General features: G+C 38.3%; 1 non-coding gene across 1 annotated transcript; it reads right to left on the reverse strand.

Moving 5' to 3' along the window:
- Positions 1 to 1150: 1150 nt before the first annotated feature.
- LOC130943173 (small nucleolar RNA R71) lies at positions 1151 to 1254 on the reverse strand. The gene has a single exon (XR_009071703.1). It is a non-coding gene; the product is annotated as a small nucleolar RNA R71 (small nucleolar RNA).
- Between the last annotated feature and the right edge of the window lie 17380 nt (positions 1255 to 18634).

An 18634-nucleotide genomic window follows, 5' to 3' on the forward strand; every position in this document is an offset into this window, starting at 1 on the left:
GTTAAGAAAGATTCAATCTTTAAATTCTAGAATCATATCTTTTAGTTTCTTGTTAGTTAAGTAATTAATTTTAATTTTAAAAATTAAATCATATCTTTTATATCATATCTTTTTCAAAATTTTATCTTTTTCAAAAATTTTAATTTTAAAATATCTTTTCTAACTTCTTATCTTCTTATCTTTTCAAATTTGATTTTCAAATCTTTTTCAACTAACTATTTGACTTTTTGTTTGTTTCTTATCTTTTTCAAAACCACCTAACTACTTTTCCCTCTCTACTTTTCGAAAATATCTCATCCCTTTTTCAAAAATTCTTTTTAATTAACTAATTGTTTTAAATTTTAATTTTAATTCTATCTCATCTTTAATTTTCGAAAATCATTAACTCCTTTTCAAAATTAATTTTCGAATTCTCTCTCTCATCTTCTTCTATTTATTTATTCATTTACTAACACTTTTCTTCACCTCTCTTCATCTCCAATCATTGCCTCTATCCTTACCCTTGTGTGTGGATTCTCCTTTCTTTATTCTTTTCTTCTTCTACTAATAATAAGGATCCTCTTTACTGTGACATAGAGGATTCCTCTTCTTTTTTTGTTCTCTTCTCTTTCATATGAGCAGGAACAAGGAAAAAAACACTCTTGTTGAAGCTGATTCTGAACCTGAAAGGACTCTGAAGAGGAAACTAAGAGAAGCTAAATTACAATAATCCAGAGACAACCTTTCTGAAATTTTCAAACAAGAGAAGGAGATGGCAGCCGAACCCAACAACAATAATGCAAGGAGGATGCTTGGTGATTTTACTAAACCCACGTCCAAGTTTGATGGAAGAAGTATCTCAATTCCTGCCATTGGAGCAAACAATTTTGAGCTGAAACCTCAATTAATTGCTCTAATGCAACAGAACTGCAAGTTTTATGGACTTCCATCTGAAGATCCTTACCAGTTTTTAACTGAGTTCTTGCAGATTTGTGAGACTGTTAAGACGAATGGAGTAGATCCTGAAGTTTACAGGCTCATGCTTTTCCCTTTTGCTGTAAGAGACAGAGCTAGAACATGGTTAGACTCACAACCTAAAGATAGCTTGGACTCCTGGGATAAGCTGGTCACAGCCTTCTTGGATAAATTCTTTCCTCCTCAAAAGCTGAGCAAGCTTAGAGTGGATGTTCAGACCTTCAAACAAAAAGATGGTGAATCCCTCTATGAAGCTTGGGAATGATACAAGCAGATGACCAAAAAGTGTCCTTCTGACATGTTTTCAGAGTGGACCATATTAGATATATTCTATTATGGTCTATCTGAGTTTTCCAAGATGTCATTGGACCACTCTGCAGGTGGATCCATTCACCTAAAGAAAATGCCTGCAAAAGCTCAGGAACTCATTGACATGGTTGCAAATAACCAATTCATGTACACTTCTGAGAGGAATTCCGTGAATAATGGGATGCCTCAGAGGAAGGGAGTTCTTGAAATTGATGCTCTGAATGCCATATTGGCTCAGAACAAAGTGTTAACTCAGCAAGTTAACATGATTTCTCAAAGTCTGAATGGATGGCAAAATGCATCCAACAGTACTAAAGAGGCATCTTCTGAAGAAGAAGCTTATGATCCTGAAAACCTGGCAATGGCAGAGGTAAATTACATGGGTGAACCTTATGGAAACACCTATAATTCATCATGGAGAAATCATCCGAATTTCTCATGGAAGGATCAACAAAAGCCTCAATAAGGCTTTAATAATGGTGGAAGAAATAGGCTTAGCAATATCAAGCCTTATCCATCATCTTCTTAGCAACAGACAGAGAATTATGAACAGAATACCTCTAACTTAGCAAACTTAGTCTCTGATCTGTCTAAAGCCATTTTAAGTTTCATGAATGAAACAAGGTCCTCCATCAAAAATCTGGAGGCACAAGTAGGCCAGCTGAGTAAGAAAATCACTGAAACCCCTCCTAGTACTCTCCCAAGCAATATTGAAGAAAATCCAAAAAGAGAGTGCAAGGCCATTGATATAATCAATATGGCCGAATGCAAGGAGGAGGGAGAGGACGCGAATCCCAATGAGGAAGACCTCATGGGACGTCTCTCAAGCAGGAAGGAATTCCCTATTGAGGATCCAAAGGAATCTGAGGCTCATATAGAGACCATAGAGATTCCATTAAATCTCCTTCTGCCATTCATGAGCTCTGAAGATTATTCTTCCTCTGAAGAGGATGAAGATGTAACTGGAGAGCAAGTTACTCAATATCTAGGAGCCATCATGAAGCTGAATGCCAAGTTATTTGGTAATAAGACTTGGGAAGGTGAACCGCCCTTGCTCATTAGTGAACTTGATACATGGGTTCAGCAAACTTTACCTCAAAAGAAACAAGATCCTGGGAAATTCTTGAAACCCTGTACCATAGGCATCATGACCTTTGAAAAAGCTCTTTGTGACCTAGGGTCAGGCATAAATCTTATGCCACTCTCTATAATGGAGAAGCTGGGGATCATTGAGGTACAGCCTGCCTTATTCTCATTACAATTGACAGACAAGTCAGTAAGACAAGCTTATGGATTAGTAGAGGACGTGTTGGTAAAGGTTAAAAGGCCTTTACATTCCTGCTGATTTCATAATCTTAGACACTAGGAAGGAGGAGGATGAATGCATCATCCTTGGAAGACCTTTCCTAGCCATAGCAGAAGCTATGATAGATGTTAACAGAGGAGAATTAGTCCTTCAATTGAATGGAGACTACCTTGTGTTTAAGGCACACGGCTATCCTTCTGTAACAAGGGAGAGTAAGCATGCAGAGCTTCTCTCAGTACAGAGTCAAACAGAGCCCCCACAATAAAACTCTTAGTTTGGTGTTGGGAGGCCACAACCAAACTCTAAGTTTGGTGTCGGGACTATACAACATTGACCTGATCACCTGTGAGGCTCCATGAGAGCCCACTGTCAAGCTATTGACATTAAAGAAGCGCTTATTGGGAGGCAACCCAATTTTTATTTATCTAATTTTATTTTTCTTTTATTGTTCTTTTATGTTTTATTAGGTTCATGATCATGTGGAGTCACGAAAAAAATACTAGAATTAAAAATAGAATAAAAAATAGCAGAAGAAAAATCACACCCTGGAGGAAGGACTTACTGGCGTTTAAACGCTAGTAAGGAGCATCTGGCTGGCGTTCAACGCCAGAACAGAGCATGGATCTGGCGTTGAACGCCAGAAACATGCAGCAATCTGGCATTTAAACGCCAGGATTGCACACAGAGGAAAGCTGGCATTCAACGCCAGAAACATGCTGCAGATGGGTGTTGAACGCCCAGAACAAGCTTAGAGTTGGCGTTTAACGCCAGAAACAAGCATCAATTTGGCGTTAAATGCCAGGATTGCACTCAGATGGAATTTTACATGCCTCATTGGTGCAGGGATGTTAAATTCTTGACACCTCAGGATCTGTGGACCCCACAGGATCCCCACCTACCTCAACTCACCTTCCCTCTTCACCACTCATATCCATCATCTCTTTCCCACCCAAACCCACCCTATATAGCCGATTACACACCTCTCCCCCTCTCCTCCATATCTTCTTCTTCTTCTTCTATTCTTTCTTCTTTTACTCGAGGGCGAACAACATTCTAAGTTTGGTGTGGTAAAAGCATAGATTTTTGCTTTCCCATAACAATTGATGGCACCTAAGGCCAGAAAAACCTCAAAAAAAAAAAAAAGAAGAAGAAAAAGGGAAGACAAAAGCTTTCATCTCTGAATCATGGGAGATGGAGAGATTCATCTCAAGGGTCTATAGCTCAGTAGTAGAGCATTTGACTGCAAATCAAGAGATCCCTGAGATACCTCAGGGGATACATGTTCCTCCACATAATTATTGGGAGCAACTAAGGATAGGAGCACCAAAATCACTAGGGATCATGCAACAGAAGCAAGGAATAGACATAAAGGAGCTCAAAAAGCACCAGTGGTCCTTCAAGAAGGCGCCACCCTCACTAAGGTGAACTCATTCCTTGTTCTGATTTTCTCTGCTTTTTGGTTTTTATGTTATATGTTTATCTATGTTTTGTGTCTCTACTTCATGATCATTAGTAGTTAGTAACTATGTCTTAAAGCTATGAATAATTCCATTAACCCTTCACCTCTCTTAAATGAAAAATATTTCTAATTCAAAAGAACAAGAAGTACATGAATTTCGAATTTATCCTTGAATTTAGTTTAATTATATTGATGTGGTGACAATACTTTTTGTTCTCTAAATGAATGCTTAAACAATGCATATTTTTTATCTTGTTGTTTATAAATGTTAAAATTATTGGCTCTTGAAAGAATGATGAATAAGAGAAATGTTATTGATGATCTGAAAAATCATAAAATTGATTATTGAAGCAAGAAAAAGTAGTGAAAAAGCAAAAGGCTTGCGAAAAAAAAAGGTGGCGAAAAAAATAAAAAATAAAAAATAAAAAATAGAAAGAAAAAGAAAAAATAAGCAGAAAAAGCCAATAGCCCTTAAAACCAAAAGGCAAGGGTAAAAAGGATCCAAGGCTTTGAGCATCAATGGATAGGAGGGCCCAAGGAAATAAATCCAGGCCTAAGCGGCTAAATCAAGCTGTCCCTAACTATGTGCTTGTGTCATGAAGGTCCAAGTGAAAAGCTTGAGACTGAGTGGTTAAAGTCGTGATCCAAAGCAAAAAGAGTGTGCTTAAGAGCTCTGGACACCTCTAACTGGGGACTCTAGCAAAGCTGAGTCACAATCTGAAAAGGTTCACCCAGTTATGTGTCTGTGGCATTTATGTATCCGGTGGTAATACTGGAAAACAAAGTGCTTAGGGCCACGGCCAAGACTCATAATAGTAGCTGTGTTCAAGAATCAACAAACTTAACTAGGAGAATCAATAACACTATCTGAAATTCTAAGTTCTTATAGATGCCAATCATTCTAAACTTCAAAGGAGAAAGTGAGATGCCAAAACTATTCAGAAGCAAAAAGCTACAAGTCCCGCTCATCTAATTAGAATTAATATTCATTGATATTTTAGAATTTATAGTATATTCTCTTCTTTTTATCCTAATTAATTTTCAGTTGCTTGGGGACAAGCAACAATTAAAGTTTCGTGTTGTGATGAGCGGATAATTTATACGCTTTTTGGCATTGTTTTTAGGTAGTTTTTAGTATGATCTAGTTAATTTTAGGGATGTTTTCATTAATTTTTATGCTAAATTCACATTTCTGGACTTTACTATGAGTTTGTATATTTTTCTGTGATTTCAGGTATTTTCTGACTGAAATTGAGGGACCTGAGCAAAACTCTGATAGGAGGCTGACAAAGGACTGCTGATGCTGTTGGAATCTGACCTCCCTGCATTCAAAATAAATTTTCTGGAGCTACATAATTCCAAATGGCGCGCTCTCAACGGCGTTGGAAAGTAGACATCTAGAGCTTTCCAGCAATATATAATAGTCCATACCTTATTCGTAATTAGACGACGTAAACTGGCGCTCAACGCCAGTTCCATGCTGCATTCTGGAGTCAAACGCCAGAAACGAACCAGAGTTGAACGCCCAAAACACGGTACAACTTGGCGTTCAACTCCAAGAGAAGCCTCAGCTCGTGGATAGATCAAGCTCAGCCCAAGCACACACCAAATGGGCCCCGGAAGTGGATTTATGCATCAATTACTTAGTTATGTAAACCCTAGTAGCTAGTTTAGTATAAATAAGACATTTTACTATTGTACTAGTCGTCTTTCGACCACGTTACATCTTTGGTCTCAGTTTTATTTTATTATTCATCTTAGGAGACTATTGATCACGTTTTGGGGTCTGGCCATTCGGCCATACCTGAACCTTCATCACTTATGTATTTTTAACGGTGGAGTTTCTACACACCATAGATTAAGGGTGTGGAGCTCTGCTGTACCTCAAGTTTCAATGTAATTACTACTAGTTTCTATTCAATTCCGCTTGTTCTTATTCTAAGATATTCGTTGCACTTCAACATGATGAATGTGATGATCTGTGACACTCATCATCATTCTCACCTATGAACGTGTGACTGACAACCACTTCGGTTCTACCTTAGACCAGGCGCATATCTCTTGGATTCCTTAATCAGAATCTTCATGGTATAAGCTAGAATTGATGGCGGCATTCATGGGAATCCGGAAAGTCTAACCTTGTCTGTGGTATTCTGAATAGGATTCCGGGATTGAATGACTGTGACAAGCTTCAAACTCGCGATTGTTGGGCGTGATGATAAACGCAAAAGAATCAAGGGATTCTATTCCAACATGATCGAGAACCGACAGATGATTAGCCGTGCTGTGACAGAGCATTTGGACCATTTTCACTGAGAGGATGGGATGTAGCCATTGACAACAGTGATGCCCTACATACAGCTTGCCATGGAAAGGAGTAAGAAGGATTGGGTGAAAGCAGTAGGAAAGCAGAGATTCAAAAGGAACACAACACCTCCATGCACTTATCTGAAATTCCTACCATTGAATTACATGAGTAACTTTATCTTTATTTTCTATTTAATTTATTATTATTATTCGAAAAACTAATAATCTCTTAAATTAGTTAAATCCGCCTGACTGGGATTTACAAGATGACCATAGCTTGCTTCATACCAACAATCTTTGTGGGATCGACCCTTACTCACGTAAGGTTTATTAGTTGGACGACCCAATACACTTGCTGGTTAGTTGTGCGGAGTTGTGACAAAGTGTGATTTATGTTTGAGAGCACCAAGTCTTTGGAGCCATTGTTGATGATAACAATTTCGTCCACCAGCGACCAACCTCAGTAACTGAGATAAGGAGTTTTTTGGGCTTAGTTGGCTACTACCGAAGATTCATCAAGGGCTTTTTGCAAATAGCTTTGCCATTGACAAGGTTAACCCGCAAGGATGTGCCATTTGTTTAGACTCCTGAGTCTGAGGATAGCTTTCAAGCGTTGAAGCAAAAGTTGACCATCGTGCTTGTGTTGGTGTTACCTGAGCCGAACGAACCATTTGAGGTGTACTGTGATGCCTCACTAAAGGGTCTAGGGTGCGTGTTGATGCAGCATTGTAATATGGTGGCCTATGCCTCACGACAGTTGAGACCTCATGAAGTTAATTACTCGACGCATGACCTGCAACTTGCTGCGGTTGTGTATGCCTTAAAGGTATGGAGGCATTACCTCTATGGGGTTAAGTTCCGAGTTTTCTCTGATCACAAGAGCTTGAAATATCTCTTTGATTAGAAAGAGCTTAATATGCGGCAGAGGAGGTGGATAGAGTTACTGAAGGACTACCACTTTGAGTTGAATTACCATCCGGGAAAAGCGAATGTAGTGGCAGATGCGTTAAGTCGGAAGTCGTTGTATGCTACTTGGATGATGCTTCGAGAAGAGGAGTTGCTCAAGGCATTCGAGAGTCTAAAGATTGGTGTTCGAGAAGTGTCTGGAACTCTGTGTATGAGTCGATTACAAATCTCAAGTGACTTTAAATCCGAGCACCTAAAGGCTCATCAAAACGATGACGTGTTACCAAAGGTGTTGCCATCTATTGAGCAAGGGAAGTAGTGGAGACCGACATGGGACCAAGATGGGTTATGGAGATTCAAGGGTAGGATTATTGTGCCGGATGTTGGCATTTTGCGGCAAGATATCTTAAAGGAAGCACACAAAAGTGGATTCTCTATTCACCCGGGGAGTACTAAGATGTACCATGATTTGAAAGCGATATTTTGGTGGCCGGGTATGAAAAATGATGTGGTGGAATATGTCTCAAAGTGTTTAACCTGTCAGAAAGTAAAGATCGAATACCAGAGGCCTTTCGGGACGTTGCAACCTTTTGAGGTTCCGCAATAAAAATGGGAAAGCATTGCGATGTACTGTGTCGGGATTGCCAAGAACTAGGGCTGATTTTGATGTTGTTTGGGTGATTGTGGACTGGCTAACGAAGTCGAGTCATTTTCTATCCATTCGAATGAATTACACCCTTGAGGAGCTAGCACGGTTATACATAAAGGAGATTGTGAGACTTCACGGTGTGTCTACTATTATAATTTCTAATAGAGATCTTTGTTTCACTTTAAGGTTCTGGGGTGCATTTCAGAAAGCTTTTGGAACCCGATTAAGCTTGAATATGGCTTACCATCCTCAAACAGATGGTCAATCTGAGAGGAGGATCCAAACTCTAGAAGATATGTTGAGGGCTTGTGTTTTGGATCAGCCGGCAAGCTGGGATCGGTATATGCCGCTAGTGGAGTTTGCGTACAATAATAGCTACCATGCGAGCATCGGAATGGCTCCATATGAGGCTCTGTATGGGAGGAAATGTCAATCTTCGCTATGTTGGTATGAAGCTAGGGAGAAAAGTTTGTTGGGGCCGGAGATGATAGCTGAGACTACTGAACAAATCAAGAAAATCCGAGATAGGATACTCACTGCGCAGAGTTTTCAAAAGAGTTACGCCGATCAGAGGCGGAGGCCCTTGGAATTTGAGGAAGGAGACCATGCTTTCATTAAGGTTACTCCAACAACAGGAGTAGGTAGGGCGATTAAGGCGAAGAAGCTGAATCCTCGGTACATCAGTTCGTTTCAGATCCTAGAGATGATTAGACCAGTGGCATATCGGATGGCTCTATCACCCCACCTTTCAAACCTGCACGACGTATTTCACGTGTCGCAGCTTCGGAAGTATACTCATGATGCTTGTCATGTGTTAGAACCTGAATCAGTTCAGTTAAAAGAAGATTTGACGCTTCCGGTGACTCCGGTCAGAATTGACGATACGAGTATCAAATGGTTACGTGGAAAAGAGGTTTTGTTAGTCAAAGTGGCATGGAGTCAAGCCGGTGTTGAGGAGCACACTTGGGAGCTTGAGTCAGAGATGTGAAATGCCTACCCGCACTTATTCTCAGGTAACTGAATTCAAATTTTGTGGGCAAAATTCCCAATTAGGTGGGTAGAATGTAAAACCCGATTAATTAATGACTAATTAACTCATAAATTAGAATTTATTCTGGAGAATTAAAAATGCGATTTTTGTGGCTTAATATGATAGAGAAAATTAAAACGAGAAATTTGATACAAATTTTATGGAAATCAGCCCAAGATTGGACCAAACGGACCAAATCGGGTCAACCAGACCCATATTGGGCCCTTGGCCCAACCAAGCTCAACCTAAAACCCTTAAATAACACTCTTTCTCCTCCCATAAACCCTAAATCACGCTGAAATAAAGGAGGAAAGGGGAAGAACACTCTTCCAAAGTTCTACCCTTGCTTGATCTTCAAACCACCATAACTTTTGATCCGAAGCTCCGATTGCCACACCGTTTGCGGCCACGCGTTCACCACGACAAGCTCTACAAAACCCATTACTTTGTTTTTGAGGTAAGCCATGAGTTTATTTCAGTTTTCTCAACCCTTAAATTCGATTTTTTGGATAAAAAGTGTTGAGATTTTGAGCTCTTTGATGTTATAGGATCCAACAAGCTTGAAGGAGAGGCTTAATCTTGTCTTCTTGATCCTTGGGTATGGTAATATTCTCAACCCTAGTGAAATTTGTTAGTTTATTATGTTTGGGTATTGAGTTATGGTGTTTGAATGTGATAATTGTGGCTTAGGTAGTGTGTATGTGAATATTGAAGCTTGATTGAGGTCTTGGAGAGCTTGGAATAAACTTTTGTGCGCAAAAAATCTATTCTTGGAGGTGTTGAAGCTTTGAGAGTTTGTGGAAAGGTGATTTGGAGGTGTTCCGGATTAAGCGGGAAAGCGGCTAAGGTATGGTCTCGGTTTCCTGTCTTTAAAATATAATGTGGTGTGAAAACTTAGGCTAGAGACCCATAAGATAGGATTTGGACTATTGATGTTGTGGATTGGTTGAGTTGAATTGTGTTGTTATGTATGTGAATAGTGAATTTTGATGTTTGATGGTATGTTGCATGAGAGATATGCATATTTTGACATATGCTTAATGATTGGTTGAGATTGAATTGTAGGTGAAACCATGTTGATGGTGAGAATGATATTGATTGTCTGTATTGATGGTTGAGGGAAGTGGTATTAATGGAAATTAGGATGAGGAAACACATATGACATGATATTGTATTTGAATTGAGCTATTTGATTAAGAGTGGTTAAAATGGTGGGTTGATGGGTTGAGAATTTGATGAAAATGTTAACATATGAGTTAAGGAGGCTTGAGGTTGATTTTTTGTAAATTTTGGTTGGTTTTGAAAAACGTTGAAATTGGTTTGTTTTGAAAATGGACTTTTATGGTTTGTATGAAAATGTGGTTTTTATGCCTACTTTGACGGAGTATAACTTGGTCTCCGGATCCCCAATTTTTGTCAAACTTATTTAGAAATAAAATTGGACTCGGGATGTTTATGCCGTTTGAAGAATGCATGAAAAAAGATTTGAAACGAAGAAGTTATGCCTGTTGGAAGATTGGGATTTGAAACTGTAATTCTGCAGCTTTTTAACTTAGTAAAATTTTTAGCAGATCGTACAGCTACGCGTACGCGTGTAATGCACCACTATTTCGTGGTACATCTTGTGCTTAATTGAGTGGATTTTATCCACTATTCTCACACTTATTCATGTAAATTGCATGTTTTACATTTTTCTTCCTGATTTTGTGCTATGATTGAAATCTTGCTTCCTAAGCCCCTAAATTTTTAGTTTTTAATTCCTCCTCTATTCCATTCGATGCCGTGATCTGTGTGTTAAGTGTTTTTAGGCTATACAGGGCAGGAATGGCTTAGAGGATGGAGAGGAAGCTTGTATAAATAGAAGGAGTACAAAAATTAAAGAAGATAACCAGCGAGGAGCGACGCGTGCACAAACCTGACGCGTGCATGTGATTTGGAGATTTTCATGGCGACGCGTGCGAATACCTGACGTGTACGTGTGACACGCGAAGAAGACCATCAACGCGAACACGTGACTGATGCATACGTGTGACATACGCCACGTGTAGAAAACACAGATTAGAGGCTGCAGAGTGGAGGAATGAAGGGAGACACTTGTCATTCACATAATTTTAGGTTTTAGATATAGTTTCTAGAGAGATAAGCTCTCTCCTCTCTCTAGGTTTTAGGATTCTCTTAGTTTTAGGTTTATTTTCTCTCAATTTCAGGTTCAATGTTCCTTTAATTTAGTTTCACTTCTACTTGAATTGTTTTAATACTTTGGTTTATTTATTTCTCTTTTTGAGTTGATTATTTCCCCAATTTGGTTTATGAACTCCATGTTAGATTTGATTTTCTATTTAATGCAATTTGAAGTATTTTATATTTATGATTGCTTTCTTCAATTTGTGTTATTGATGCTTTCAATAGGTTGTTTGGATTTAGTATTCTCTTATTAATTTTCTTTGTTTTTATTTTGTGCATTCCAAATGTTTGATAAAATGTTTGGGAGGATCTCAAATTAGACTTTTATGTTCTTGGCTTGGGATGGTAACTTAGGAACTCTTGAGTTACTAATGTCCAAGGAATTGATGATTGGGAGCCATTAACTCTAGTTCTCACTAATTGAATTGGTGGAGAGCTAGGACTTATGGACTTGGTTCAATATAGCTCATTTAACTTTTCTTTACTACTAGTTAGAGGATGACTTAATGGGATTGATCCTTACCAATTCTCATGTTGTGGTTAGTGATAAGGATAGAGATCCTTGACCACCAAACCTTGCCAAGAGATTTTCTAGTCATTTGATTTTCTTTTGCAATTTACTTTTCTTGTTTCCTTATTCAAAAACCCCAAAATATACCTTTACGTAACCAATTATACGAACACTTCCTTGCAATTCCTTGAGAGATGACCTGAGGTTTGAATACTTCGGTTATCAATTTTATTAGGGGTTTGTTACTTGTGACAACCAAAACTTTTGTATGAAAGGATTCTTTGTGGTTTAGAAACTATACTTGCAAAGAGAGTTATTTGTGAAATTCTTTACCACACAAAAATCCATTCATCAGCGTGTCCGACGCGCACGCGTCACTTTCAAAATTTTACCCACCCATGCGTGTGCCTGGTCGACGCGTACGCGTCGATGTACTGATTCAAGTGCCCAGCCAAAATTCCCAAGAGTTGCGCAGGTATTGTGCTGGTTTTGTGCGAGGAGCACAAAACGCACCCACGCCTACGCGTGGCTGATGCGCACGCATCACTTTACTTTTCTGCCATCCATGCGTACGCGTGGGCGACGCGCATGCATCACTATAACTTTTCTGCTTTCCACGCGTGCACATGGGCAACGCACACGCGTGACCTTGTATTCACCCCAAAGCTGATTTTTGAGTTTTCAAAGCCAAATTTTAGACTTCTTAGCCTCCATTCTCACCCTTTATGTCCTAAATGCTTATAGTATGCCTAGCGATGGAAAAAGGCTAGGAGATGCGGTAACTTGTGGACAAAGTAAGGGGATAATTAATGATGAATTATGATTAAAGATAATTGTATGGGGTGTTGATAATGGTGGTGGAAGTGCTTTATATGCCATGAGCCGAAGGGCTATAATTGTTAATAAATTTGCTGGTTATGGATTGTATTTTGAGTCGAATGACTGAGTTATTGCCGAATTATGGCTGAGCTATTATTGAATTATGGCTGAGTATGATTGCATATATGCTTATTGAATGAAATATGAATATTGCACTTCCACTATCTGAGATACGAGTTTCCTTGGGTGAAAGCAGTGGCTAGCCACCACGTGTTCCAGGTAGAGACTCAATACTTTGCTGACCCTATGTTGTAAGTGTAGCCGGACACTGTGAAAGTTCCTGATGAGCTCGTCCCCGTGGATAAACACCAGTGTGGGTGTTGTGAATATGTATTGATGATTATGATTGAGTATAACTCGAGTTGGGGATGCTCGACAGAGGGACAGTCCAATGGTTAGATACCAGGACTTGTCGGGTTGGCTTTATAACTGACAGATGAGACTCATCAGTCACTAGGACATGCATGCATCATATGCATTATATGTGATTTGTTTGGAATGCCTAATTGACTGCATAATACTTGCTAATTGTGTAATTGCCGTATCTGCTTCCTATATGTGCATTTCCTTATTGATATAATTGTGTTTGTGACATCAATTTACTAAAGGCGGTTGGGAGGTCTGCAGAATTTGGAAAGGGGAGTATTAGTTAGACTTAAGATCTTTAGTCAGTTTTCCTTTTATGGTTTAGTCTGTTTATAAGCTTTAATTATTTGATGGAAGTTCTAGGATCGCCTTCGGCTTTTCCAAGACATTACATGTTAGATATGTAGGTAGAACCTCCGGTTCTCACTCATGCGAATTTTGTGGTTTTCAGATGCAGGTCGGGAGGCTGCTCGCTGAGGCATGATGAAAACTTCTGGATTAGGGAAGATCCTTTGCTCTTGGGACTTTATTTTGGTTTTATGTACTTACTTAGATACTTATTATCTCCACTAAATAAATATATATTGTTTTGACTCCTCTTAGAGGTTATTTTGGAGAACAGGTTTTGGCAATTTGTCTTTTGGGTTTCTTTCGGGTTTCTTACCTTATATGTATATGTATACTTTATGCTCAGACCGGTTATCTTTGCAAACCGGGTCTTGAGTTTTGATATTCGTATTTTTGGCACTCTCTTGTTTATGGATTTGCATTAGTTTATCCTTTATCTGTTTCATTACGTTATCGATCGGAGTGTTGCGCTTTTCCATTTAACGATTTTGTTTTTACCCCTTTTTCTTCAAAGGCTCCTAGTTATAGAAAAATTTCACACTACTATATGTACTAAATTTTGTTTTTTTAGAGGTCGTAATAAAGGTTCTGAAAATCGGTTCAAACCGGCCGGTCGAACCGGTTGAACCGTGAACCGGTGAGTAAGACGGTTCGGTTAGAAGCCATAACCGCTAAATTCAAAAATCGCTATTGAACCGTTAAACCGGTCGAGAACCGGTCGATCGAACCGAACCGGAATCCGGCCGGTTTTTAAGAAAGTTCACCAAACGGCGCCGTTTCGATGATTGTGGGAAACGGGAAACCCTAACTATGTGAACCTCTCCCCAAAATCCAAACGAAGCACTCTGCCACTCTTTCACTCACGCGACCCTCCTCCTCCTTCCTCTCCAACTCGAGCTCCTCCCTCACTCCCACACCTGCTCCGTCCAGCCACCGCCATCGAAGCCACCGCCTTTCTTGCCGGTCGTCTCCGCCGATGTTCGAACTTCGAAGCCATCGTCGTCGCTGCAACGGGTCTAGCCTCGTTCCTCCATCGCACAGCAACTGTCCCCCCACGCCGCCTCTGTCCACCGCGTCAGCCCCACCGTCGTGCTCCATGTCCCGCTATGTGCTCTGTCTTGAAGGATCTAGTTCGTTCCTTAATTGATTGAGCAGGTAAGTACATTCATCTTTTCCATCTTTCCCCTTGACTAACCCCGGTCGAGTTGGATTTTTCACAACGATACTATAATCTCTGCTCTCTTTAAAAGTTTTTTTTAACTGTAATTGTTGTTTTAAACTTTTAATTGGTTAGTTAATCTATAATTTTTCATCTTGCTTCTTCAATTGTTGTTATCATTAGTTATTACTATGATTTAGGATTTTTAATGATCTTGAATATTGATTCTGATATGCTCTGGTTCTATGAATTGATTGATTTGGTTCTTATAATTCTTGATTTGAACCTTGCTGAAGTTGTTCTGTTACCTAACTTGTTGGAATTGAACTGGAGAAACAACAAACTAGAAGGAAGCATCCCCTCTGACTTCAAGTTATTCGGAGCTCTTTATTCTCTTGATCTTAGTGGAAATTTGTTGAATGTAACAATACCAAGAGTGCTTGGAGAATTGAAGTAGTTGCAGTGGTTGAATCTCTCTCGCAACAATTTTTCTGGCACAATTCCATCTAATTATGCACTTTTTTTTTTTAAAAATGATAGTTGCATTTAACTATTATGTTTAATCTAAGTGTTGTCTATTACTCCATCTTCAGGCTTTGCTACAGGCTCTTGGTGATAGGAAGGGTATTAATCGGTTTGGTGACTTCTCTGCACCACTTGATGAAGCATTAATACACGTTTCACTGGTAATTTGCATACCAATTGCAGAAATGATCATTAGGCATTAGTCAAAGTTTAAATTTAAATGGTGTGAATAGGATTTCATTATAGAACACATTGATGTTAATCCATGTATCGATCCCATATAGTGGGACAATGCTTAGTTGTTTCTTATTATTAGGGGAGAAGGTGTGATTTTTTCTTTGCTTAGGCATATGATAATTGGAGTAGGTTTGGTATTACATTTACAAATTCAACGGTTCGATATTATCATGCTGATTAATGTATATAAAAATAATTTGGGACTATTGAAGTTCAGTTAGTTTTTGTATTAAGGCTCATGCATTCTCAAGCAATAAATGCATACAAGGCTACTGAATTGTAATTAGAAATTTCAAGTGTAAATTATGTTCCCATTTGTTGTAAGCATATTTTTCTCAAAAAAAATTTGCTTGTTCTTAATACTTACATCCTTCTTCCTAACCTTGTCTAGGATTTATCTGGCCGGCCACATTTAAGTTATGATTTGGATATCCCTACCCAGAGGGTTGGGACATATGATGCTCATGTAGTGCACTTTCATTTGATTATTTCATCATTGAGCTTAGAATTTTATTGAATAAGCTTTAGACTGTTGAGCCCCTATTTTTTTTCAGCATAGATTTATTTTAATGTGACACTCTTATTGTATTTGCTAGTAATGTTTATGTAATGTTTAGTACATTTTATGCTGTACCACTTGTTTTTGCTGGTCCAAGTAATGGAAATGAAGGTGATGATATCAATGACGCAAATCTGCAGCAAGTTATAGAGGATTTTGATGATTGATAACAAACTTGGATCATTTTGATGTTGCTATGTTATGTTTGATTGGTTGTTTTGTTTTTTGACTTTTGAATTTGTATTTGAATGAGATTATAATATTCTGGTTTATGTAGTACTTTTAATTTGAATGATATTTTAAAGTTTACATTAGACTATAATTATATTTTCATGTGTTTATTTATATTTTATTTATTATTTTATTATAAAACGGTTTTTTCGGTTCAACCACGGTCGAACCGGTTGAACCTATAAACCAGTGAACCAGTAGCTAGAGCGGTTCGATGGCCGGTTCGGTTTTCAGAACCTTGGTCGTAATACCTCGCCAGCCCTGTTTTATGACTTAAGCATATGGCTCTGTGTGGTAAGGTGTTATAATTTTCAAAAAACAAAGTGTAAATATAAATATTTATTTATAATATTTAAAGAAATAAATGTGAATATATAATTGTTTGAATTTATTTGTTATAATGAAATTATTTTTCTGTACATTTAAAAAATAATTTAAATATGAATAAATAAAAAAATATTTTTATTTTTTAAAAATAAATATGCGAATATTTATTAAATAAATATTTTAATAAATATATGAATATTTATAACAATATTTATATTGATGTCGATTTGTATTATAAATAAATATATATTTGTAATAATTATTATTTATTTAAACTAACAAATATATTTTTGTTGAACCGGCCTAATAGTAATTTGATGGTTCGTAAACTGGATCCATCACAAACGTAAAATCCGTTGGTCAAAAACTACTTACGCTCAACAGAATTCTACCACGTTTTTAAGATTGGGGTAATAAGAGAATTTTACCCCTTATTAGCTGCTATGGTGGAAAGGTGGAGGCCAGAAACTTATACCTTTGAATTGCCGGTAGGTAAGGTTACTATGACACTGGAAGATGTCGCTTATATATTTGGCCTATCCATTGATGGAGAGCCTATGAACGGCTGGACAGATAGTAGTAGCGACTTCCTACAGAGCCAGAGCATCGCGATATTTGGTCGTGAACTGGTTGTCAGTAATTCTTCGAAATCTTATATAAAGCTGGGTTGGGTTCGGCGTATAGAGACGTAGAGCCATTGGACACTGAGGATTCTATTAAGAGATACGTCAGATACCAGATTTTCTATTTGTTGGGTTCGACCCTATATACGAATAAATTGACCGCATATGCCCACGCTAAGGATCTACTATTGTTTCGTGATTTCGAGCGGATTCATACTTATAGTTGAGGGTCAGTATGTCTCGCACATCTTTACAGAGCACTATGTCGTGCATCACGGTATGATACTAAGGAGATAGATGGTCCTCTGAATCTGTTTTTTGTTTGGACATGGGAGTGACTATCGGGTATTGTGCCCGTGCCAAGACAGACTCTTCCACCGGTTGAGATACCAGTTGCCATGAGGTAATAGTTCCTATTTTAGTCTTGCATTATATTGACATTGCATATTTGATTTATGACAATTTTTCTTAATCTTTTCAATGAACCATATTTAAGGTAAAGTCCCTCGTCGAACGCCAATATCCAGTGTCTAAGTCCAATGCCATCGCACCACCTGGCATATCCCTCACCTCGCTCTTTCAACCTATTATAGTTGATGTTGTACTCCTCCACCTACCTCGAATACCCTATGTTGACAGCAAGTTTTTGCAAGTGCGGGACTTTGAATGCCTTTAAGAAGTTGCTAGTCACCTCAGGAACAATTTATCGCTGTCTGATTGACTCATGTCAGTCTGAGATCATACCCACACCGTCTCTTCTAACAACATGCATTCAAAGATTCTTGAGAAAGAAGTGCCACGCATCAGCTGTCACCCCCTCCAGGAAGGCAAAGGCGATAGGCACAATGTTCTGATTCCCATCTTGTGCACAGCAACTAGAAGTGTTGTAAGAACTGGAGTTTTCACGTAAAATCGCTTTAATAAAATAATAACTTTAAATTGCATTGGATAGGTTCAAAAATATAGAAATGATATTTTAAAACTAAAAAGGTGAAATTTGAATTCAATGAATTTTCTGAGTTGGAAAATGTATCTTAAGCAAAAGACTTTTGTAAAATTGTGTACTGGTGTTTAAGCCGGCAGTACCGACTCTAGTCTGTCCAATACCGTGTTTTAGAAAAAATAAGATTTTGAAAATTGAATTTATTATTTTGAAAGGACAAAATAATTTAGAATTGAAAATCGGGCGCTAATCTTAAAGATTTTGTCCCAAAGTGAGCCAAACGGACCTAAAATGCTAACAGATTGGACCGGACCCAAGTTGCGCCTAAGCCCAACATATAGAAGCACACTTAATGAGATTTTCAGCTCATTCACTCCACCAAAACACAACACACACCAGCTGCAAGTGAGAAGAGAGGAGAAGAGAAGTGTTACTATTCATCCACCACTTCCGGTGGCCATAACTCTAGCTACGGTGCTCCGATTTGCGTGCCATCAGTAGCTACGCAAAGTTCTTGCCAAGCTCGTTAGTTCTATTTAACTTGTATAGGTAAGATTTTGAAATTTTCTCTCCTTTTCTCTGCCCTAAGAAATTCGAATTTTTTTAATTTTGGTGTTGAGTGAAATTTTGTGTTTTGATTGTTTAGGTTCTAACCATTAGTGAGGTATTGTGGGGTTCTATACTAAATCTTAGCGTGGATAAGGTAAGATTTCTCAAGAACCCTTGTAAATTGATATATTGTGAATATTAGGTTTTGATTTTTATGAAATATATGATGTTAATTTGAATATTGGAGCTTGTTGGAGTTGCCTTGGATATTTG

This window comes from Arachis stenosperma, chromosome 7, assembly GCF_014773155.1.
Source record: "Arachis stenosperma cultivar V10309 chromosome 7, arast.V10309.gnm1.PFL2, whole genome shotgun sequence".
In the NCBI taxonomy this organism is placed as follows: Eukaryota; Viridiplantae; Streptophyta; class Magnoliopsida; order Fabales; family Fabaceae; genus Arachis; species Arachis stenosperma.